General features: G+C 37.7%; 1 protein-coding gene across 2 annotated transcripts in view; it reads left to right on the top strand.

Moving 5' to 3' along the window:
- Positions 1-20,988, top strand: part of cyp7b1 (cytochrome P450 family 7 subfamily B member 1) — a 67,305-nt gene that overhangs the window by 2,548 nt on the left and 43,769 nt on the right. The window contains exon 1 of one of the 2 annotated variants that reach the window (XM_088918053.1): positions 10,038-10,080. The exons of the other annotated variant lie outside the window; for it this stretch is intronic. The gene's annotated coding sequence lies outside the window, so the exon portion shown is untranslated. Of the gene's footprint in view, positions 1-10,037; positions 10,081-20,988 lie in introns of those variants that run through there. 2 annotated transcript variants of the gene reach the window in all.

The following is a 20,988-nucleotide window of genomic DNA, read 5'->3' on the forward strand; positions in this document are numbered from 1 at the left end:
AGGTTGAAGCTACATTCCACAAGACACGCATCTATGCTGTCTTGCTAACAAGTAACAAGTAAACAACAAAATGACAATTTTCATGTGAGACTATATAATTTTTACATGTAATGGACACAAACGTTAACAAATATATAGTAGCATATTAAGATAGTTAATTCTACCAGGAAACACATTAAAGATCTTGAAATAGGTTAGAATAAGTAATAATGTGTCTCTTTTTGGTAAAGACAGTTTTCTGCAAGGGCTTCCAGACCCTTGTGTGCAAGTGTGATTTTGTATTAATTTAGGAAAAAGAAATTGCAGGTGACCTTTTGTAATATTCTGTATTCCTTAATAGTCCAGTGACAAAAAAAATAGATCAGACAGAAAAGGTCCCCACTGGAATTTTTAATAAGATGGTTAGGTAACTCTTGCGGGTTCATTGAACTAATGCACAGCTTAGCCTTTTAACTGTCACAAGCAATATATTCTTAAAGGATCAAAAAGCTCTGGTTATTGGTTGTTTACATACAAAGGCAGCAGCATTTCCACTTTGTAGCCTGATCTCATCAGGTCTACGAAACAATTGATAATGAAAACTCTAATTCCTTCAGCTGATGTGCTGTGCAGTGGGACTGCTGGCGCATAATGACTGCTGTGTGTCACCAAGGTACTGTAGGTGCTGCACTTCAGCGCTCCATGAGATAGGTACTCTCCTACTGTATATGTGAGGAAAATGTTAGCAGTTATTATCATCACTGTAATCGTAGGTGACGTTTGTTATTTTGTCTTATTGTGTTACTGAGGTGCACCTGTTCCTTTTGCCCTGCGTTGTTATCATAGTATTCTTATTATCTTGTTTTACATACTGTAGCACCTCTCAAAGACCTCTCAAGCAGCTTTCCAGTGGGGGTGAAAAAGTACTTATGCCAGAATAAACAGACGATCATATCTACAGCTGTTGCACATTCCCCTGCCATGTTTTAGCATGCTACTATGCTCACAGCCTGGGGTCTGGAATTACTCTGCCTGGTTTGACTACCGCTTGTGTTTAGAAATTGTGTGTATGTGATAACCTCTCAGAAAACAAAGTCTGTCTGTAAGAGGAATTCTACTAAGGAATTCCACACGCAATCTGTGCTTGAGACACAGGGCTCCAGTTTTCATCCTTGAAGGAGCCCAGCCCACCACAGGCTGTGGGGGAGCATGGACAGCATTTAGTGGGAGTGTTGGACAAGCTGCCCAGCCATGCTGTTGTAGCCGACACCCTCATTTCTTTCAAGATATACTGTAGCTAGATGAGATCCTCAGATCAATTAAGTACTACCTACCAAATGGCGAAACTGTCCGAATGATGTCCTTTTGTCTGTAACATTTTGTACAGTATGTTCTTACCAATACAAAATCCCACGAACATGAAGATGCTATTTTTAATCCCATGCAATAACCTATACAGGACATGCACACCAACATATTTATTAGGTAAAATAGTTAAGCAGTATTCAATTATTGCTAAAACAACAGTGATTCTTCTGATCCCAAGTTCCATCCTAACCATACACACATAGACCCAAAGCCCCTCAGAACTTTGTGGCACAGCCAGTTAAAACTGTAAATTTCATGGTTCGGTTGAATCCTCTGTATCAATAAGTTTCACCTCTGAAACTCAGTTCTAGCAGAGAGTTTGACTGTGGGGTGAATTGTTTACTTCAGAAGTGCTACAGTCTGTGCTGCAATATTGTAACAGTGTTATGATCGGGAAAGAAGTGTTGTGGTTTTATGGAAGCTGGGTTCTTTTTGTTTCATAGTTGATCACAAATGTTTCTTCATAAGCTTGTTTGTGTATTGTCTATTGTTAGTTTTTTTTTCTATTTTTATACAGGATCAGACATTTTTGTTCTGTGGCTCAGAAAAGGAAAGAGTAAGGTAGGGGGGCCAAACAGAACCGGATGCACACATCGTAAGATGGATATGAGGAACTGTTTGTTGATCTCCCTCTGTATAAACTGAAATCAGAGAGGGGGTGTAACATTGGACAAGCTATTGCAAAATCGAAATGTTGTTGTCTGTCTAAAAATTAACGGCCTGCAATCTGTGCAATTAAATGGATTTTGCCCTCTGACCCACCCGTTCCCTCACTCTGGTCTCCCTAGAGCATTGCTCTCCCAGGATCGCTACAGTATTTGCCAGTGTCTGCTTAGAAAAACAAAACTGCTGTTCAGTAAAAAAAAAAAAGCTTTCCAGATTTAACTGTCTTTACTGCAGTTATTGCTCTCACACACAGCTTCTTGCACATTCCCTTTTTTGCAGGGTTACTCATTTGCAAGTAATAATTTACATTAGGGGGAGAAGCACATCATTGTACAGTATTCATTTTGCTTTTACCAGAATACAAATGTGGAAATAAAAGCATTCCTGTATTTTTGTGCCCTGTCTCGAACATCGGTTTCTTCTTCACCATAGCCTCTGAATTTCAATGGTCTTGTTATTCCAATTTATAATGTGCAGCAGCTCCACTGGTCACCTGCTGTAGGTGGGGCTGCACTTCAGTGATGGGTGAAGTGGGTCCCCTCCTGTATGTGAAACACTTTAGGATCTTAGAGATTAAAACGTCATACAAATGCAAGGAATTCCATTGTTATATCGGCCACTTGCTAGAGAGAGAGTTTTTAAAAAGGCAGAGTGGAAGGGACGGAGCAAGTATAAAGAATATTGCATATTACATGTTTTTAGAATTTCGAGCTTGGGTATAACTCCTGATTTTTTTTCGTAGCACAGTTCTTACCAATCTGTGTTAATATTAATTAAATGTTTGTTTTTTTACATTTTGTGTCAGAATAACAAGTGGAAAAGAGCATTGTATGCACCATCAAGAAAGAAAAAAGTCTTGAAATTGTAAAGGGTGTGGGGGTAACACAATCAAAAACAAATCTAGAAATACTTCTCACAGTTGTTCAGTCATGTCACTGTTATGCAGATAAACCCGACTAACTGAGGAATATTTTGTTAGTGTGCAGAAATTCATTTACATTGCTTATACAGAGAGCTTCTTTGAAATCAAGTATTTCTGGTGGTGGTTAAAGAACCAGGAGCACATTCGCAGACATGGAGTGTCTTATGCAGGTCAAAATTTATACTAGTTTATGTACTAAATGCATACATCGAGGTTTGGTAATCTGAAAAGCCTGAAAGGCCTTGTTTGTGGTGTTGTTCAAAGTAACTTTGAATGGAGAAATAAGCACAACATGTTTGTTCTGGATTCTTGTTTTAATCTTCTCATTTTCGTACTTTGTCTTGACGTTTCTTTTCCAGCTGTTTTTTCCTGTTTGTACGGAGAGCTTACAGGAAATGAATTGTTATGCTCCCATAGGTGTACTCAGAGAAGATCATTTTCTTTAAGACTCTGGAAGTCTGTGATTTTTTTTCCCTCTTAAATATGTTTTGGTTTATATACTTCCAGAGGTATATATGTCTTATGTCAGGATCCTTTTTTAAATTTCAAGCATCGTTGCTCCTAATTTTAAAAGTATTTTTTGAGAGACAAATATCTTCCCATTAAGTAGAGGAAAAACTGGCACGTTTCCACGAACATTGTGCTTTTGAGGCACTTTGCTGGCTTTTGTGAGAAATTCTTCTGCAGTTCTGTTTATCGTCAGAAGAGGGCAGTGCTTAAGAAGTAAGCGTACATTTTGGATTGTGGCGGAGTCTAGCAGTTGAGGTTTCTCAGTTATCTTGTAAATACTGATCAAAGACTGGCTTGAAGGATGATTCAATTTGAATAATTTTGTGTTTCCTTTATTTTAAATTTAGTTAGGTATGAATTTTTTTTCATTGATTCGGTTCAAATTATATTTTTCTTGTCCCGTCTTTTATTGACGTAACTGCTCAACTGAATAGCGAAATGAGTATTTGAAATGTTATTTTATACAGTATGTATTAAATGCTAAATTTAAACTCTGAAGGTTTCTTTTTCATTTTCCTTCAGCACAAACCTTCTTACAAGAGGCCACCACTCCACAAATATCATCTTAGGATCTACGTTCTTTTTCTAACATTTTCTTGAGATAATATTATAGAACTGGCTTTATACCAAAATAAAAATGACTGTACTTTTGACTTCTACAAAAGTGATTGGAGGGGCTGTTCTTCAAATCATATGTTTTTCCAGAAAAACAATGTAGAAGCAAGGAATATATAATGTATATATATAAAACTTTCCCCTAAGAAATGAACTTAAAATAATTTTACCAGTTAATAACATTTTATAAGTCCCTGTGATTATTTTTGTAAGATGTGAAATTCCATTTTAATGTGAGAATATGTTTTATTTCTTTGTAATGAAATATCTTTAGTGTTGCGTATTTTTATCATCAATATACTAGGAAGTGCTTTCGTTATTTGACACAAGGCAGTGGATGTTGTATAGGAGCTTAAGTGTATAGATATATATATAGCATTACATCAACTTTCTGATTGATCTAGGCTTATATCACTTTTGAATTTATGATGCCAAAAAATAAATAATTTGTTAAACCGGTGTCCTTTACATAGTTTTACATAGTTTTATGCTTAGTGACAATCTAATTCCCAGTGACTTATTTTATTTTCCATCATCGAGATTTACATATCAGTAACTGACAAGATTGCTCTGTGGTAATAATGGCTGCAGCCCAAAAGTTTGAGCGTCAGTAGCTGTAGCAGAATTCTGAGCTGAGAAGCTGGTGACACTTGATAGGAGCATCTCCCCTATAGGCACTCTTATGCCTCTTGCCACAGATCGGAGCCCAAAATCCGCAAATTTTATATTCCTAGTTTGAGGACCATGGCATCACCATCTGGTACTTAAGAGTGCCGAGCTGATGAATGATTTAGTGGCTGGGATTTACTCATCTGTTATCGATTATAATGCAGATGTGCAAAAATTCAGTGCTGTAATGGTCAGACTGTACTGTAAAACCCTTTGCCTTCCCTTTATTTATCACCTTTATGATTTAATAAAAGGTAAAAGTGATGAAGTGGAATTTCACAGAATATTTGTCAATGGTGTCTTTCGGAATGCTTTCTTTTTGTCTTTGGTTTTATGTCCAAATAAGAAAAACCTCCCAGAAAGATATTTATTTTTGCTTACAGAAAGGTTAGGATGTTAAGATTCCGAGCTGAGAACGTTTCTTGGCTTTTTGAATGCTGTTTACAGTATACTGTATGTGCTTTCTTTGACTTTTGAGATGTTCCCTTTATGCTCAGATGAAGTCTTGCTTTTCCGATTTAAAACAGTATGGTGACATATCCATCCAGTTATGTATTCTGGTTTGGGGAAAAAAGTAAAGGTGTCGATGAATAAAATAAATTGTAATGCATTACATTATAAATTGCAAAGAATGCACAGCTTTTTTGAAAAACTCTTTTTTTTTCTGTATACTGTATCATTCTTATCCTGTTTTAGAATGGCGAAACTCTTGTATTTCAGGGAAGACCGAAAAATCAAAAGCTCAAGAGAATTTTTACCGGCAGGACACTTTGCCTTTTTCTGCAAATTGAGCAATTTATGTAAATTTATTGTGATTCGGCTCTAAAAGGTGAAATGAAGGATCCCGCCTTAAATCTTTTCACATCAGCCATGTGAACTAAAAGCTCATACTTGAGCCCCCTTTTTTTCATACAGAGCTTGGCTGACCTCAATAATTAAAGGACGATTTTAAAATGCATTTCTAATTTTCTACTAGAGTGAAAAGCTTTATTATCAAATGGATGACAAAAAACTCCCCTGAATAGTCTTGACTCTTGGGCTTCCACTAAACTGGTCATGAATGCACAAACCATCTGTTTTTCTGGACGTTTGTCAGCGTGAGTGTGGCAGAGGCAGCTGCCTGAATAGCACTGGCCTGAATGATGAACCAGACCTTTGTTTTCAAAGAGATTCTTTTGTATTCAACAGAGCTGCCCACTCACACTGCAGGGCAATCAAAATCAAACTATTGTTTGTACCAGTCAGATTGATTGCATTGAAAAGGTGGATGGTGACTTTATTGTGGATGCAAATAGGTTTTAAGGCAATTGTATGCTCTCCAATATGTACCACAGTGGGATAGGTTGTTAGAAGCCAGAGGGCTCTCTGCATGCCAGTGGGATTGAATAAAGGTGAGCCCAGCCAGCAAAGCATGTGAGAGTGTGCAGGACGAGGAGCGCAGAATATGACACACTTAAAATATAATAATGTCCTGGCAGTGTGACCACAATCTGGCAGCATATTTCCAAATTAAAAAGCCAGCAGAGTCTTAGGCATAACACATTTTTGGGGAGGGATTTGTTTCTTATTATATGCAGTCTATGCTATTTCCATAATTTTTTGTTCCTTGACTTATGTTGTTGCGTGACATGCTTTCCTCTCGACCTTAGAGTAAAACTTCTACTTTTGTAAGGTTTATTGTGTATTTAATTTTGCACATCTTTTCATTTTGAATCGAAGGGCTCAAGTGATATGAATATCGATTTGATGAATGTGTAAGAGACGAGAAGCTGGTCGGAGATCACTGTTCTGTGGAGCTCACTCCTGAGTCTCTGTATACATAGATCTCTATGCCTTATCGTCTGTGTATCACAGAAACATTAAGCCCTTCTGGCTGCAATACGTGTTTCTGCGCCAGGCGCGTGGAGTCATTTTCTAGTGGACTGAAGAAACCGAATGGAAAAACCACTCAAAGTTACATCTTAAAATCAAAACAGACAGCAATAATTGTTTAACTGCGATAAACGTGTTGTACGTGCTATATATTCATGAAGTTTCAGCATTCTGGGTATATTTATAGACCGACAAATTGTTGTGATTATCCATTGTCAAACGTTTTATCTTCTAAACTTTCAACCAAAATAAGTTGTGTACATTAATAAAACATTGCCATGACTAAAGTAAGTCAAACATCGTTAGGCGTTTCTTTTGAATTATTGTGAGCTCTGTACTAATCAGCCTTCTATTTGCTTCAGTAGAATGATGAACAAAATGAGAACAGATCCCTTTGCAATCGTGTAACTGTTGGTAATAATATGAGGATATGGCTGCAGTGTGATTTTGATTTTAAACATCCTCACAGGGGGCACATCAGGGTGTTTCTCTGCCTTGTACTGCAGGTTTAGCCAACATGCCTGTTCTGCTAGTGGCTTCATTTCAGTTTACATCTATTACTTCTTTATTAACATCCTGTTTGCTCTCCACCATGAAAACAATAACACAGTAGCTGCATTTTCCCAGCAGGTTGTGTACTGGTGCCCAGCCTGTGACTTTCATTCATAAATTTGCTTGAACAAATATTTTCTCTTGTGAAAAGTTGACTCAGGTTATTTTTACTAATGAAACCATACTTATTTAGCTATTTAGACTTTTAAAATCACATCTGAAAATAATCTAACTGTTAGTGTTCATTTTTAACTGTTCCTTATACTGAGTCATATACTGTAACAAGGTGGGAGAAAAACTTGGTAATTTGCTGATGGTGTTTTTTAGCAAGAGGTTGCTGTTATTATCTTCACAGCTCTTCACGAAATTGGATGCCTTATTTATACCTGGAGAATAAAGTAACGCAGCTTTTGTTGAATAGGAAGGGTGTATACACTTATTTTTAGCAGCTCAAACAGAGTTGCAGTTCTCCAGATTATTGCAGCTCACTGTGTAGAATGATTTTGTTTCCATGAACACTTTTATTTACTAGCTGAAAGAGCAGCTGGGGACTCAAAAGCAGTAGAGGGTCTAAGCTGAATGTGGACTTATTTCCAGGTGACTGGAAGAAAAGAGAGTTAGTGATCCATTTATCTTTTTTAGTTTATGACTTTGTTTTCCACTTGCCACTTTCATTAAGTAGTTTATTCATTTGTTCCTGCTTAATTAATTCCAGAATCACAGAGGTTAAATTGCCGACTATGTGGGGACTTGATAGAGCTCATGTTGTAATGAGGTAACTGCATCTGTTGTTGTTTTCTTAACAAAGTATTTGGTGAAAAACATTATACAAATGTTGTTGCCACAAGTATTCTTTATCTAGTTTGTTTGATGAAAAAGGTCTTGACAGTTTTTTGTCAGATGCTTTTAAAATTATTACTGAAAACAAGGTCTGTTTATATTCTTTTCCCTTCTGCATAAATTCCTCCCAATCCCCACCACAAACGTAGAAATATGTTAAACACCAAATCATTTGTCACAATTTAGCATTAATAGTGGAGTTTTCAAATGGCAGTAATAAGATCATTATTTTTGATGCTATAATTTTCTAGTAGCTCTGCTTATTATTGTGAAAACTTTTATTTTGTTTGCATAGAATAGGCTGAATTTTATTTTACCATACTCTGCGTCACTCAATTTGTAAAATTTGTCCTCACAATTAGGACTTTGTGCACACCACAGACATTGCAGTAATTCCTGCAAGATCATGGTTAATGGCTTTGATGTAATGTTTTAATTTTAAAATTTTGTTGTTAAAATCTGTCCTTACATAGTGGAACAGCTTACATACTATTTAAGAGAACCAGTAAAAGAATATAGAGTCTAATATGTCATATATACAGTATCTATATTACTAGGTCTGTAATGTGCTGCTGTTTTGAAACAAGTAGTAGATCAGTCATATTAAATGTTGCCTTTGGAGGAGTACAACATATTATGTCTGCTGCACAATGACATTATTTTTATAGATTCTCTACTCCAAAGGTTGATGACAATGCAGGTACAGGATGGCAGAATGCAGCTCTGGGCTTTCACACACTGGTCTGCTAATGCTGCTGTGCCTTAGCCTCAGGGAACATAGACATCAACGTGCTACTTCTCTCTGCTGATCTTCTGCTGAGCTGCTTGTCAGGAGTCACAGCTAATTATGGGCGATGGGTCTGTGATGTGGACGAATTGTCACTAAGGGCTGAGCTGAAGACACCATTCTCATAGCTTTTAAAAGTAAAAGTCAGAACTCTAGCACACTTGTGTTAGTGCTAATGTGTTTTTTTTGCTCAAACGTTAGTGATGTTACACTGTACTGTACTGTTCGTGCTAATGTCTTATGTAAATAAAATGTTCAGAGTATGTGATTATTCATTTGCTTTATGGAGACATGAGGAGAGGTCCTTTAGTACATCGATTACACATTTTTATTATTCATTAATGTTCAGTTCTTTAAAAGAATCTGGATCTTTTTTTTTATTATTTCTGTAGGAATCAAAACCCTCTTAGGAGCATTCAGGCTGGTACCTCACTAGTAATGCTTGTAAAAAAATACAACTTTTTGTTTCTTTTTTATTATGAGAACAAGATGTTCAGTGTCTGAAACTGTGTTCAGAAATTGTTAAGGCTCTTTGGATTGGTTGCTGTGAAATGTTATATTATTATCTTGCTGTAATGAAACCACTTGTATTTGGTGTAGAGTTTCACTTGAATTGCGAGGTTATTTATTGTTCTATAGACTGAAAAGCTTGCATTCATGATCTGGTCTTTTGTATCTGACTTTAAGATGCACAAAAGAAAGTGTAGTTATAGAGTCCTGTTTCCTTTAACGGTTAGCTGGCTAAGTGATGCTAAGCATAAACATTTGGCTTTAAGACGAGTTGGAGAACCATATGGGCAGCTAAATAAAGTTCAAACTAAGCACAATGATGTTCACAACTCCTTTGTGTTTTGTAAATCTCTCAAAAGACGGTGGGTGGAGATGTAAGCTAAATCCCAATAATAAAACGGCAGACTATAGGCAAATGAATGTAGGGCTTGGTGATATGGGATTCTATTGAAAAGGGGGAAGCAGGGCTGTTCCTCTGAATTTGTGAAGTCTGTGCTTTTATGGGTTATTTCAGTAAGTTTTCATTTTGTTTGCATGGATGTCCTGTAATCAATGACAATGACACTTGACAGATTGTCCAAGCTAACCGTCTTTGTTGAAGGTTGATGAAGTGAAAGGGCTTGGGTGGTAGCAAGTGGATAAGGATGTTTAAAGCCAATGAATAAATCTTTAAAACCGATCATTTGGAGCATATTGGTGAAAGGCTTTTCTTTTTTTTATTAGCGAAATCTGCTGCCTTTGAAGGACTTGTGAACCCGAAGGCGTCTCATTGCTCAATCACACAGATTAAGTAAGTCAGACAAGCAGCAATCTGTCCTATTTAATAAAGTAACTTTTGTCATTTAGGATCTGAGGGCTTCAGATATCACAGGGGGTTGTGATTTGTCACATTTTTAACATAAGGGTAATCTATTCATCCCTTGCGTAATTTTATTACATTTTCTATTTAATATGATTATTGAAATAAAACACTTTCATAAGGCTGGGACTTTGGGCTATGTTTAGCTTATCCAATGTGACAGTTTTAGCTTGAAGGAAAGGTTTTCCAGAGTCAGTTCAAGGTAAGTGTGGAAGCAGTTGTTGAGGAAAAGGTAAAAATGAGTTGTTTTGTTTTCACTTTAACAACCTTTGATAGAGATTCTGCGGCTGCCATTTCTATAATGAAGAATTTGGAATACCTAAAAATAAAGGAAGGCTTTTCCAAATGCTCCCTAAATGTGGTGCATCTGATGTTGTGTTAAAAAAGGGAATGGTTTCTTTTAAGCACTTGTAATGCAGTAATGAGGACATCTGTTTTCATATGGTACTTGACACGCAGCGCCAGAAATTTGATGTCATCCTGTCCAAACTTGTACATTGCTGGCAGACACCATCAGATTTTCTGATTGTTTCTGACAAGTCACTGACAGCTCTTGAGGTGAAGCACACACACGACAAAGGGCAAGCAGAGGCTGCATGTTGTCAGCTGTAACACTCGCCAGTGACTGCCAGGGGTTTCTCATCCTAAGAATCCAGTCTTTGCACAGTTGTCAGTTGTTCCCATCATTGAACTAAAAAAACAGTGCGTTTCTTTACGTCGACCGGTTAGTCGTAATTACTGTAAACGTCGGTTTAAAAAAAAAAAACAAGGGACAAAGACGGAACACTGTTCCACAAAAGGTCCTCTCTGTCTCGCCAATAGGTTAAATTTATTTTACTCTCATTAGTAGAATCCCCGGCTAGCCAATGAAGACCAAAATCTAAATTTGTCTATCCCAAAGCGTACACATCCGTGTTGCAAAAATCAGCCTTCTGTGTGACCATCTGCATAAGGCCCCGTGTTATGCACAGTGCCAAGTTATCAAACACTGTACACGTCTGTCATATTCAGATAAGGATCTGTGAGACAAAGTCCAACTGCAGCAAAACACAGAGCACAGAACAGAGAGACTCAGACACCTTTACATCATATAGTATATGCTGATGGTCTGAAAGAAAGTCATACTTATGTCATACATACTGAAATTTAGACAGTTTATACTTAAATATGTGTATACATGTGTACAGGAATAGCTATTTTGTGTTCCTTTAGATTTTTAACCATTGTCTTATGTTGTGTGTTTATGGTTGATGTCATATTCTAGCTGATTAGCCTATTAACTGATAAGCAAGATCAAATTATTATGCACACACTTCCCTGTACAGTATGTCAGTAGGAACTGGACTTTGTTCTTTAAATGCTTTGCATATTTTCCCCCCATTTTTTGGGAAACAATCTGTATTGCTTTCATCCAGCCAAAAGCTGTTGGAGAATAGAAGGTATGTATTAGCCTATTGTTCTGCAAAGTTTAAACAGGTTGCCAGTATTTTTTCAAGTGGTGTTGATGCTCATAAGGCTGTTCATTTTGAGTTTGTCAAATACAGTACCTTTTTAAAAGTTGCTAGGTCATTTCTTTTGAATTTTCAAACAACTTGCTTTTTTGGTTTCCCTTTTCCACAGAGGGTTTGAATTGTATTATATCTCTGACATTTTAAATTGAAAAAAAAAGCAGATCCCCCTGATATCTCTAAGTATATTGATACTGCTGGGTACCCATTTCATTTTTAGCAGAATTACATATTTTACCCCCTGTTCTCTGATTCTAATTCCTGTGTTTTCACTGATCTTTCAGCATATTGATCGTACTGTACATAGCTGGTTACAATTATTGAATAAATAAGTGAATAAACTGAAAAAAGTGCAATGCATATGGAAGACGTTTGTGAGTACTTTTGTTACTTTCTAGGATATCATTTTATCAAGGTTGTTTTTGATTCACTGGACCTTTTCTTTGTATTGAACATCATAATTATCATTAAAGTCAACTAATGTAACAGTAGTAGTGAATTACGTAGTTATAGTTTTTAGTTTTAACCCTGATATCATTCTTTTACTAATTCTTCATGTTGCATCACCAGTTGCTAAATGTAGAACTTATGGAATAAATAATTTCTCTGGGTATGTTGCATTAAGACAAGGCCACCTGTTATGGAAATCTGGGACTCCTACTACTGGACTCAGTGTCTATCGCTGAACAAGCCAAAGAAGCTTTTCTAACATCTACAGCAGATTTTTGGCAGCCATTAATTTTCCTCACTGTCTGGATGTTTTTTTTTTCCAAACACAAAACAAGAGTGAAAAGGCAATATCAGCGTAGAGTCATTCACAAGGCCTCATTAACTGAAGAACAAAATTACAAAGCCAAAAAGTAAGACACTACTGTATGTTTACATGTTTTTTTAAATGGATCGTTCGTAATAAATAAGCATGCAATTAATTGCAGAAGAAGTGAGGACAGACTGTAAGAAAGATGACTTATTCAATTAGTGTGAGACTTGTAGACTGAAAGCTACTTTCTTTTCTTATCTGCACAAGGATAGACCAGACTAGAATTTTCCGAAAAGAATTATTTGTGCGTTCCTTGTGCCCTTTACATTTGCTGTGTCCATGTAAATTTATATTTGCTGTATTACTTCATGATCTAGTTCTCTGCCACAGCACTCTGAGAGTAGGCATTAAATGAAGAGACTTGTAAGAACCTCCTGTTTGTTGAAATGTGACCTAGTAATTTTAGATGTGTAGATAAATGTAAAATAAAATATTTTGCCACGCAAGTATAATAAAGCCAGCAGCCATTGTCATGTTACAACAAATTTTCTTGTGTTATTGCAAGAGGGGTGATAAGTGAAAACTCTCACAGATAAGCTTTCAAAAAGGTATCTGAATGTAGCGGAATGCATTTTTTCTTGAAGATATATTTTCCATGAGCTGAGGGAAGAATAAGGAGCTTGTTTTTTAAGTAAAATGTCAAGGATTGATAAAGACTGTCAGTAACGGGAATATAGTTGTCCAAATGGTGCATTCAGACAGCCTGTAAAGCAAGCTAACCGTGGTTTTCCCAGGGAGTTGTTTACTGTCGTTTCTTGTTGTATGCTGTATTTCTTCAGGCTGTCAATCTTGTCAGACACTGAACTGCCAGTTTTTATTTGACCTCTACTAGGAGATTACTGTCTCAGTGCACGAAGCGCTTCCATCAGAGTTACTTCAATAAGGATTGAAGCAGAATTCTAAAATCTCTGTAGTTAATTAAAATCATTTTCTGTATTTGGCGACTTGGTGGTCAGTACCGCTACTTGATAGGTCTTGGGTTCTGGGTTCGATTCTGGACCTGGTCTGCTCATGTGTAGAGTTTACTTCTATTTTCATGTTTGTTCTGATTGTTTCTCCCTACCTTCTAAACACATACTGGATAGATTCACTGATCTCGTGCACTGTGCTGCTGGGATAGGCTCCAGTTTGCCAAGATCCTTTCTAGGAATAGACAGCTTTCTGATGATGGATGGATGGACATTTCTGTATGCTAAGGCACCAGAAGCCACTGAAATCTCTTTTCTGAAATCTCCTAGCTATTTGGTTTTTATTTTTTTTTAAATTACTGTAATGTATCGGAAATGTTACAAGATTGCCTAATGCAAACATGACCGTGATCATATAACTAATCTGGGTACAGATACTCTTTGTATAGTACGACAGTATTAAATATCTTTTGCTGCCACCATACTTTCCAATAGTACACTGCTCTCAGGATTAAAGTATAATGCCTTCATACCTGATATACCAAGGAACTCCTGTTTTTTTTTTCCCGGCATTGTCCAAAATGCAGTTCAATACAAACTGAGATAAGGTGGAATTGAACACAGTGGTGCCCAGTGGTGTCAATTTGGAAACCATTAATAAATCTGACAATATCTTATGTGTTTGAAGCCTCAAACAAAAAGTCTTTTTAATAAATACCACTACACAGTTTTGCTATTGAAATTGGCCTACTGTGCTTGTGTTTCTGGTTTTTGTTGGCTAGTGAGTGAACTTTTTTTTTTCAAGCCCAGAGGTTGGGTTTTGCCACTCAGAAGGACTGTCTCAACAGCAAATTGCTTAAAGGTACTCTAGTTTTCCAAGCCTTTCTCCCACACAGCATAACGGCTCTGTAGTAATTCCAGGACTGAATACTGTATGTTTTTAGTCTGGTATGTAGAATCACGATGTCTATTTACCATATCTCTTTAGTGTAACATGAAAATTGCATTTAATTTATGCACAGACATAAAACATCAATGCTGTACAGGGCAAGAACAGATTAAAAAAAGAAAAGGTAAAACTAAAATGATATTATTTGGTGGTTTTGTTAATTTTAGGCCCATCATGGTCAGCAGTTCTACAATATTGTATAGATTAAGTATAACAGCTTCCATAGCTGGAACAGTTTTATGCCTGTTAATTCATCCCATTGTGTCATTTCAAAAAGTAAAAAGACTGTAATACACTGTACTTTCTGATTTTGGATAGTGTTATTTTTTCACTACTACAGTATATAGATGTCTGTGTTCTGTTATATTGGGGTTTTCCACTAAATTGTAGCTACTCACAAGCTCAAAATCAAAATGTGTACAACAGTAATACCCAGCGCCAGCGCTGTGTTGTTTTTCTGACGATGGTGGGGGAATTCGTGCCCGCTATCAGGAGCCTGTCTTCCTGTGACATTGCTAGAGAGACCGGTCGGCGTCCATAAATTTACAGCTTATTCCCTTCTTATCATAAATGGACTGAAGTTCTGTGAAAGAAAAAAAAATATAGGTATATAAAATATCTAGTTACAGGTTGTGTTCTATTTAGCCTTTGATTGAAACGTATTGCTTCCCAGTATTTTTCTGGCTATGAAAATTATAATATGGAACAGAGATTAGAATGAAATTATCATGGCCTGAAGGCATTTACCCAATGATGGCAGCCGCATAAACCTGAGCCCAAGAATGATGATAATACATTAGGTTCTGCATGCACGGTATTATTGCTGTACATTATGTATGTTTCATTTATACTACTTCACACACACCAGCAACGCTGACAGATAGGTAATTACTCTCTGCGCCAATGAACACTTATCAGCACTACCGCTGTTTATTGCCAAAATGAAGTGCGCTTGTCAGTCAAGGTCACTCGTTTGTGTGTCCTCTTTAATAGTTCTTTCACAGTTGTTGAACTTTGCATGGAGTTCCTTAAGTGGGATACCGGCATTTAGGTTATGATGCCAGAGTTTTCCTTTTGGCGAGAGGTTTTTCTTTTTCATTAATCATTTCATTTGAGAAATGGCAGCGTCGCAGAGGCTGTACAGGAAGGGGGGAAACGGTAGTTGAATAGATGAAGCACGCATGCGGTAATGCAGAAAAGAGAAACAAAACACCGAAAGGATTCTAAATCTTTATGAAGCGTTAATGTTTGTACGTGTGCATGTACAGTACTACATATGTGCGCCTATATATTATACAGTATATATGGAAACACTGCTGTTGATGGGATTGAAAGAGTCTTTCCATTTCTCGAGGGTAATTGTGCTTCTGCAGTACCAGCCAATGCTAAATTTACAAATAGCCTGTAGGTCAGGACACTCTGGCCCTGGGATAAAAACATATTTTGTTTCCCTGGAATCTTTATTCCCTTAAGCTTTTGTAATTTGTCAGAGTTCCACAATTCCTCTGTATCTCATTTCTGTATTTTTTAAAGTAATGCAAGATGTTCAGTCTGTTTGCATTCAGCGGTTTATAAAATGAGTGTACACAGCTGAAACTTAAGACGCAGAATCTCAGTTTCAGTTTGTTTCCAATGCACATTATGTACAGTATGATTTGATATCATATTGTCTGAGAATTTTTTTTAACATTTTTTTCCCTTTTCTTTCATTACAGAGCTGTGTTTCCAGTAGTGAGATTAAGGTTGCTATTTTCAACCGCTGGCTTTGGCACAGCCTCATTGCGTTAAGATCAAATGAGATGTTTTTAAGTATACGTCAGGGTGAAGTGAAAGAAGAAAAATGATTCTGTTGGGACAAGCACCATCCACCTTTGCTGTAACAGCGAACTCATCCTCTAGGCATGATCACTGGGGAGTGCATCAGAGCGATCACAGGGCAACGGTTTTGGGGTTTTCAGTAGGGTCTTGACATCTGCAAATTTAACATTCGCAGATTCGCTTATTTGCAATCCAGTCTGACCGACGGGGTCTTGGATGGTGGAAGAGCAAAGTGGGATGAAACCTAGCTAACGGCTGTGAAGCGCAACTTTCAAATTAGTGGCACAACAGACTAGGACTGTTGAAACGAAATCTAGCTGCCAGTGAGCGAGCCCCCACCCCACCCCCACTGCCTGCCCAAGTACCCCCTAGCCAGCATCTCCATCTCAACGTAGGCTGAGTTTTGTATTCTGTAACCAACACACCAGCAGCTGTATCACCCTGCGGCTCTTAAATGGCAGCCCACTGAAGCTCAGCAGGGTTGAGCCTGGTCAGTACCTGGATGGGAGACCTCCTGGGAAGATATGGTTGCTGCTGGAAGTGGTGTTAGTGGGACCAGTGGGGGGCACCCACCCTGCAGTGTATGTGAATCCTAATACCCCGGTATAGTGGCAGGGATACTATACTGCAGTGGGCGCCGACATTCAGATGAGACATTAAACCGAGGTCCTGACTCTCAGTGGTCATTAAAGATCCCCGGGCATTTCTCGATAAGAGTAGGGAGTTATCCCGGTGTCCGGGCCAAACTGTCCCCATGTATGATTTGCTTGCACTTGTCCAGGGTGTACCCTTGCTTGCCGAGTAGGCTCCGGCTTCCTGCGACACCGTATGGTATAAAGCAGTTTGGCAAATAACATGACATATAACCAACCCTCCCAGGTCTGCGTCGCCGGAGTGGCGAATGACAGGTTAGAGATGATTTTACAGGCTCATTGAGAGCTTTATTGCCTGTCTCATTACAGTGGGGTCTGCTAATCATGAAGGCAGGGAAAGTGCAGGCATCCGCTGGACACCAGAGGGGTGATTCATGTTGTTTATTTAACTGTTTACTGTAAGTTTGTGATCACTGTTGCTTCTTTTAGTTGGTCAATGTTAGTTAAATTAGCATTAAGTCAATAGTGCTTTAATACTTTAATTATTATTTAAGGGAGGGTTACTTATGTCTTTTCACAATAGTGCTACTGGACAGCGTATACTGTAGTACATTATTTGTCGGTATTGGGGTAGACTGTGTTATATGTGAATTTGGCTATTCACAACAGTTCTCTGTACAGGAGCAACCTACTATTAATATTTTTCTATTAGTCAAGGAGAGAGAACTTTAAGTAGGCTTCTTTTCACATTATTTCCTAGAGTTAAATGATGCACAGCAGTTGATTTACTGTCTTAGAAACAGGGGTTTTCAGTCCTTGTCTTGGGGGACCAGTGTGTCTGCAGGTTTAGTCTGGTCTGTTGCTGATTTGTTTTAAGTTCTTGGCTAGCAACACTGGCATCTGCATCTTGGTGATCCAGTCCTGGTTCATCTTCAGCATCACACAGATTAGTAGTAAGCATGTGTGCGTAATAGTTTCACAAATAATCTGTACATCTGCTAGAGGTGCTGATGGGAATTAATAAGCTAAATTAGCTGAGATAGCTCTCAGATGTCTACTAACTCTCTTGGTATGTAATTTTAAGGAATGACAATAACGGTATTTCTGCTACAGTAGAAATCAAATTCCATTATTGATAAGACTTTAATTCACAAGATCTAGTTTCACTTCTGTACTTTTTTTTCATTTGTTCCCTTCTCCCTGCTCCTTCTTAACTACTCTGTCCTTTGTTCTCCTTTGCTTTAGTTGTCTGCTGTTTTCCCTCTCTCCCTCACACCTGAAGAAGGCCCCACAGCCGAAACATTGTGTCTCTTCTCTTTTCCTTTCAGCCTGGAATAAACCTTTACCTGTTCCTTTTTATCTATTTTGCCTTTCTCTTGGCTTCCTTCGAAAATGCCTGGTTGAGAGCCTTGGATCAGTAGGTTACAAACTGCCAGATGGGCTAAAAGGCTTGCTTAACATTAATGTCCAGATGTTTCTTATAAGACTGGGCCTCAACCACCTGGCTGGGAAGCAGATTCTAGATGCTCACAACACTTAAATGCGTAAAGAAGCATTTGCTATGATCTGTCTTAAATGAATTCTTTTGTAGTTTCCAGTTGTGTAGTTTTCTGTGTGCTTCAGTTTCGCTGATGAGCCTGAAAAGGTCACCTGGGTTGGCTGAGTCTATACCACTTCAGATATTGTATACTGTACTTGTGTCAGATCTCCTGTCAGTCTCCCTTGTTCTAGACAGAAGAGATTTAGCTACTTAACTGGTTAAATTTAATTTAGACCAGGAATCATTCCGATTGCTCTTTTGTATTTAAATAGCCATATGCTTTTTGTGGTATCCCAAAACTGAACTCAGTACTCTAAATCCTATCTAGTAGTTTGTTGTAAAGCTTGAGCATTGTCAATGATTGACATTCCAGAAATGGTCATACAGTATATTCAAGTCTAATGTTTCTTTTGTTATTGCTTACCCACATTGTTTTGATGAAGACAAGATAAAACTTAAACACCCAGATCCCTTCCATGCAGCTTAGAATCAACGAATCACACAAGATGTGATGATCCTACAATACTTTCATTTTCTACTTAACTTAAGTATTAATTTGTAGGTGCTTGTGCCATCTATGATTTTGTCCAAGATTTCCTTTGCCGCTGTTGCTGTGCTTGCTACAGTCCTGTTTTTGTGTATTCCGCAAATGTAACTATTTTATGTTACATTTCTTTACATAAATAAAAATATATTTTTAAAATGGCTGCCAGCAGTCACTATTACTGCTTATAATAATGATTAAAAAATGTTCTTTTAATTTCACTTATACTTTTATACATTTACCTAATTTTTATTCACTACCATAATGATTTCTAAGAATAAAATGCCTCTTGTTTCCATTGATAAATGAGACTATTTTGATTATTTTGAAGCTATTTTTATTTTAATGGAATGGTGCAGAAACACTGTTAAAATACAAAATGTGTCTTATTAAAAACATGTTCTCCAAATGCATGCTGGAATTACTGTTTACAAGGGTAAATGGTCAGAGTTAATTAGCTTTGATGTACAACAGCAATTCCAACTGTGTAGGTGTCCACTGAGGCCAGGACTCATCACCCAGATTAATTTAGAACATAAGAAAATAAGAAACTTTTCCAATCAGAAGAGACCTTTCAGCTAGCTGAATTCAGACAATTTACTTAATTTGGTTGTTAGTATATGATTGACATGAAGCCTTTTCTTGAAATCAGACATAATTTAAGCCTCAAGAATATGGCAGCGTAGAAAAACTAAGGTTGCTGCTGGAAGAGGTGTTAGTGAGGCCAGCAGGGGCACTCACCCTGCAGTCTGTGAGAGTCCTAATGTCCCAGTATAGTGATGGAGACACTATACTGTAAAAAGGCGCTGTCCTTCGGATGAGCTGTAAAACTGAGGTACTGTATTGACTCTTTGGTTATTAAAAATCCCAGGGTGTTTCTTCAAAAGGGTAGGGGTGTTACCCTGGTATCCTGGCCAAATTTCCCCCTGGCCTTTACCAATCATGGCTTCATAATAATTGGCCCAATCTATGAATTGGCTTCATCACGCTGTTCTCCTCCACAGTGATGGCTACTGTGTGGTGAGCATACTGGCGCACTATGGCTGTATGTTCTTGATTTTGTAGATAGCTTTGAGGATTTTCATTATGTTTCCTCTTGCAGTCTTCTTTTATCAAGGCATCAGGACTAAAAACATACAGTTCTTTTAGCCTTTCAGCGAAGGACATTTCTTTGAGCTCTGGAAAATACCAGGTCATTTTTTTGGATGGATTCCAGTAGAGAAACACATTTTTTGCAACATGGTAACAAAAATTGTACACAGATATTCTTTGGCAGGATTCAGGCTCAGTATCGTTCTGAAAAGTGCGCTTTTCCTACAGTGAACACTACCCAGGTTTGAAGGTAGCTCAATGACAGAGCACTGGATTAGGGGCAGATCAGAGTTTGAATATTTTGTGTTGATGGAATTAAGTACTCATTAATTGGAGGTAGGAGGTTCGGACAATCAGCCTGAGTGAGTGCGCACCACCCCAAGAGGGGTTCAATTCCTCGTGCAAATGTGCTCGGTTTCCGTGGAAACTAAGGGCTATGAGCTCTGGTTTGCCTGAGCATATCAAGTTTCTTATGAGACACCAGGAAAAAAGACACCCAAACACACATCATATTCCATAGTACTGTATTTTACAATATACACTGCATGTACTGTACAGTATGTTTATGTAATATTTAATTTATTAATAACATGGTATTTTATAGACTGAAATCCATGTACTGAAAGGTAAAAAAAGCTACAAGTGTGCAAATTGCAATGTGTAGGCCTGCGTTGTTTGTTTTTTTGGTAACAATTATTTGCACTGTCTGCATTGTTATTGTGTGATGTACAGTACTTCTTTCTAAAACCCAATCCTTGGGTGCAAGCGGTGAGATTAAAGTGAATTGCTTCATTGCAAGGACCTGGGGTGCCATGAGAGAAAAATAAGAAGGCATCAGAGAGAGAAGCTTTGTCCCCAGTGCGTCACCTATGTTTAGGATCACAAGGGCACAGTCATTCAGGAGAGATTGACATGCCTGACATTTCTGTTGGCCAATGTTAATTGTTAACGACAAACAATGAAGTAATAGGACCAGATTTATGTAGGCATAAAGGCGTAAAGACTTGCCAGCTAGGCAAATTTTACTCTTCAACAAAGTGTTATGCTTAACTCTTTATAAATGGAAT

The sequence above is a fragment of the Atractosteus spatula genome, chromosome 6 (genome assembly GCF_055471065.1).
Source record: "Atractosteus spatula isolate fAtrSpa1 chromosome 6, fAtrSpa1.hap1, whole genome shotgun sequence".
Classification (NCBI taxonomy): Eukaryota; Metazoa; Chordata; class Actinopteri; order Semionotiformes; family Lepisosteidae; genus Atractosteus; species Atractosteus spatula.